This window comes from Ziziphus jujuba, chromosome 12 (assembly GCF_031755915.1).
Source record: "Ziziphus jujuba cultivar Dongzao chromosome 12, ASM3175591v1".
Taxonomy (NCBI): domain Eukaryota; kingdom Viridiplantae; phylum Streptophyta; class Magnoliopsida; order Rosales; family Rhamnaceae; genus Ziziphus; species Ziziphus jujuba.
Window position 1 is genome coordinate 18,064,673 of NC_083390.1, and position 4,855 is coordinate 18,069,527.

The following is a 4,855-nucleotide window of genomic DNA, read 5'->3' on the forward strand; positions in this document are numbered from 1 at the left end:
GATGGTTGCATAGTTAGGTTTTGTTGAATCTTTCAGCATCCTGCCAAATAAATTGAATGCTATTGATGAACCTATTCTCAGTAAACCTTGTGATTATAGCATTAAACAGCATCTTTACGGCTAATGCTTTAAATGCAGTATATGCTTTGTAGTAAACTGGACCACATTTTGCATACATTGATACAAGAGAATTTCCTAAAACATTATTTGTGTCCAATCCAGATTTAATCACATAAAAATGAATGTATTTTTCCTGCATCAATGAATCCTGGTTGAGCACACACTGGCAAAATGATAGCAACTGTAATAGGGTTGGGCTTCACCTCACCACCAGTATACATTGCATTAAACAAGTTCATTACTTTGTCATTGAGCATTAAAGAGCCAGAAAACCCAAATAGAATGATGTTGCATATGACAGTGTAATAGTAGCTCCACTGGTCAAACATTATTTTTGCAATCACCAAGCTCACCACATTTGGCATACATATTATGCAATGCTCTGGATACAGCCTGACAGGAAAAGTGGCCTTGTTTCACAGCAAACACATGAAAAGCCTTCCTCATGCTGATGGCATAGAGGGCAGAACATGTCTTGAGAAAGGGTCCAGGTACTCAATGACTGGGTTCATGCCCAAATAAAGATCGTAAATTTGAACGAAAAAGAACATTTCAATTTTCCCAGCATCAAAACAATAGCTCCTGATTGTGGCTTTCCTAGATTTGCAATTTGGGTGAACATATCCATAAACAGCTTTCATACGTCATTGGTGACAGAACAGCTTGTCATTGCTATCAATTACTCAAAGCTCTCTGTCTTAACCAACCAAAAGTAGAATTTCAAAGTGCCAGTTCTACAAAAGAAGTCCCTTTCTATTTGGTATTATTATAAACACCTAGCATTCAAAGCTCACTGAATATAGATTCAAGGGCAAAAGATTCTACCTTTTGTTGGCATAGAGAACCAGGAAGACATGGAAGAGAAATGAGACAGTAATTCTGACCCAAAAAAAAAAAAAATTGTTCTCTTAGTTAGTGGGAGTTTTGGATAACCATTCGAAATGATGATGGATTAACCAGCATATATGGCAATATGTGTGGCTCTTCCAGGGTAGATGGAGAAAGCCTTATTCCTAAAACTTCAGCATCATAACAAAAAATGCTTGATGAACATTATTGGACTATTAATCCTCCTCTTTGGCATTTTTTTTTATCTCTCTGCTGTTCTTGCCCAGTACGTCTGACTTCATTTCTCTCATTCATTAATATACAAATATTTCTGATTAAGCTTCAGGATCACAGGGAATTCTGTTTTTTTGTGAAATTTTAAATTGTTTAATCGTTTTGGGCATCGAAGGTTCATATAAATCAGTAATATATATAGACAGGGATTGAGTTTGAATGCATTTATCTTTCGTAGTATTTAGTATATATGTCATGGATTTACTTTATATCTTTTGTAAGCTACAGTGGCACCCCACTTAGGAGGTTTGCCTTTACAGTAGTACTTCAGGTTAGCACTAATTGTACCGTATAAAAAGGCTTATATCGTCTTTGCCGGACAGCCCAGTCACAATAGCTACCTCAGAGAGTGATCTGAGTTCGAATCCTTGGATACTTTTTTAAGTCGAGCAAAGAGACAATACCAATCAAGCAGAGCAAAGTTCACATTTTTTTTTCTGTAACCATTCACTATACAAAAACTTCAATTATGAATTATCTTCATTTAACAAGTAAAAGTAATTAACTCCATCAAAATGATAATAAAATGAAGAGAATTCAACCGGTTAACAGACAGTAAATAGTTCTTTGATAATGGGTCTTTGTAAGATCAACTCACATGTACAGGATGTCAACTTTCATATACAATTGAAAGATGAGAGGTCTTTTAGTTGTTGTTTGTGAGTAGCTGCTTTTGATTTATTTATTTATTTATTTCTTGTAGACCTTTGATTATAAGCAGTACTTATTGCCACACTTAGAAACACTCTTAAGAATATATGAAGAAAAATTCCTAGTAAAAAATATAAAACTGAACACAAATTTATGACATACCAAAAAGTGAACTAAGAAACTAAGTTATGGTTTGATCAGTAGATGGAACTAAAGGGACGAGGACTATAGAGTAATGAAATTTGAAGTATTCCTTCAAGCATAAGCATAACCTGCTTCATGGGGGTCTTACATGGGGGTTTTCTGGAGGCACCAAACGGCAACCATCACAAATCTCTCAACCATCTTTATATCATCCATGGCCTCCTTATCATTCTCAACCAAAACGTCTAATTTCCCTTCCAAATAGCGGTCATAAACCCAATCTGTCAAAATTCTCTTCTCTTCCTCATCAACTTCGATATCTACATTTCTCCTAGAGCAAATGATTTCTAGCAGCAGCACACCAAAACTATACACATCGACCTTCACAAACACCGGTACAGACCTGAACCATTCAGGAGCAACGTACCCTTTTGTTCCTTTGATGTTTGTTTTTGTATAGCTTTGGTTGAATAGCAAAAGCTTTGCCAATCCAAAGTCAGAAATCCGAGCATTGTAATACTCATCCGGAAGCATGTTTTGAGGCTTTATGTCCGAGTGGATGATCTGCGTGCTGCATTCCTCGTGCAAGTAAACAAGTCTTCTTACAATCCCACATGCAATTTGTGTCCTCTATTTCCAACTGGGTTTTAGATCTCCAAATAGAAATGCTGCTAAACTGCCATTTCTCAATAACTCATACACCAGCAACCTGTGTTGTTTCTCATCACAATAACCAACTAGGCAGACAAGATTCTTGTGATGTGTTTAGCCTATAATGTTAACTTCTGCTTTGAATTCTTTGTCATTGTCTTTGAAAACTCTATCTAACATCTTGATAGCAATTAGACCAGTTGATCTCGTTTCGCCTTTGTAAACTATCCCACAAGATCCCCTGCCTAGCTCTTCCTTAAATTCATTTATGGCCTCTATCAGCTCCTTGTAGGTAAATTGCCGCAATCTACTTTCGACAGAAGTTTCATTTGGAGAAATTTCAACTCCAATGAGCTTCCTATGGAAGAAACAAAAGAAACCCATACATGCTGCACCTACAAAAATGACCAACACAGAACTGCCTAAGAGTACAGATAACACCACAATAACCAAGATGTTCTGGTCCTTTTCCGGGACTTGTGTAGGAGATGAATTATTAGCTATTTTGAGATAAGCTGTGGCACTAAGTTCAGCTCTCCCATTGGTAAGTGATGGCTTCGTCTTCCAACAGGTATGACCGTCAGCACCTAAAATGGCTGCTGCACATAAGCAATCATGCAAACAAGCATTTTTGTAGCTCTCCATACTGGAATCGCTAAGCACCTCATAATCCGAATTTGGCGAATTAGCATATTTGATATCTATCATGAAGTAGTCCACCTGGTGGCTTTGCCCCAAATTACTATCACATCCCAGCAAGAAATTTGGTCTGCAGCCACTATATGCATCAGTAGGATCGAGCAAAGAATACCTCTATGGGCATTCGCAGTTTGGTCATCCATGAGATTTGATTGAGCAGATACTGTTAAACCCACATGCCCCACTTGCAGATTGGATTAAGCATATATTGTCTGGTATTGATCTTATGGTCCTCCATGTTTCATTTGCAGCTGATGGATCGTTGGAGCGAGAGCTCAAGGTGAGTACTCCATCAGAATTAAGACTCACCCTTTTATAGTAGTTCAAAGGAATTGAGTCTGGATCTTCGGGATCTGTAATAAAGAACCTGCTTCCATTTCTTCTGAATAATACAAGCCTAACAAATCAAACAGTACTCAGTAACCAGGATTCGACGCATTATCACCAGTCTCGGTGGTATAGTATGTACCATAAGTAGAGTTTCCGGGCAAATTTTTGGTGATAAGCTTAGCAATACCTTTTTCGAAGAGGAACTGGAATCTTCTCGGCAAGAAGTTTTCGTCACTTGTTCTGGAAGAAAGAAAACCACCTAACTCCATGATCTGAGAAGGCAACAATGTGTCAGTGGGATGGTGGAAGCTTTCCCAGATGGGTTTAGAATTCCCATCTATGAGTACAAAGTTGCCTGTATCATTCATTACAGCATAGGCTACTGGATCAGCAGCTATTTTCCCTGCCTTCCATAATACAGAATTGTTGGATTTTTAGAACAAAAAACACAGCAAAAAATGAAAAAGAAAGAAGCTCAAACTGGTGTGGTCACTACACCCTCGTTCATTATGGACATAACATATACCCACAAGTTTTCAGAAACAGTAAACCACCTAATTTTCACCTACTACTGCGGTAATTATATTGCCAAAAGACAAGCTATACTTTGGTTACCTAATACAACAGTGTTTTAATCAAAAAATGAAAGTACAGTAACTAATCATTACAAAGCAACTTATGACAGCAACAAAAGTGACATTACACTAACACTCCTCCTTGGCACTTTTGATGGAAATACTAAGATCATTTCTTAATGTTTCAAACCTGTTTCTTGGCAAAGATTTCGTTAAAATATTAGTAAGCTGGACCTCAGAACTGCAATGAACCAGCTTCACTTCACCATTTCTTTCAGCTTCTCTCATAGCATGATATTTGACTGGAATATGCTTTGTTCTTCTATGTTGACATGAATTTTCAACAATGGAAATTGCAGACTTGTTATCACAGTATATTGTGGTAGCTTCTTCTTGCCTCTCATTTAAATCAACAAGCAACTTCCTAAGCCATAAATCTTGATTTGAAGCAGTTGCAGCAGCAATATATTCAGCTTCAGCTGTGGATTGAGCAATTGAACCCTGTTTTTGTGAGCTCCATGAGAAAGGACCTGAACCAAAAGAAAATAAGTACCCTGAAGTAC

General features: G+C 37.4%; 1 pseudogene; it reads right to left on the bottom strand.

The window, feature by feature from the left end:
- Positions 1 to 2,090: 2,090 nt before the first annotated feature.
- Positions 2,091 to 3,396, bottom strand: LOC107429191 (G-type lectin S-receptor-like serine/threonine-protein kinase RLK1; annotated as a pseudogene).
- Positions 3,397 to 4,855: the final 1,459 nt, after the last annotated feature.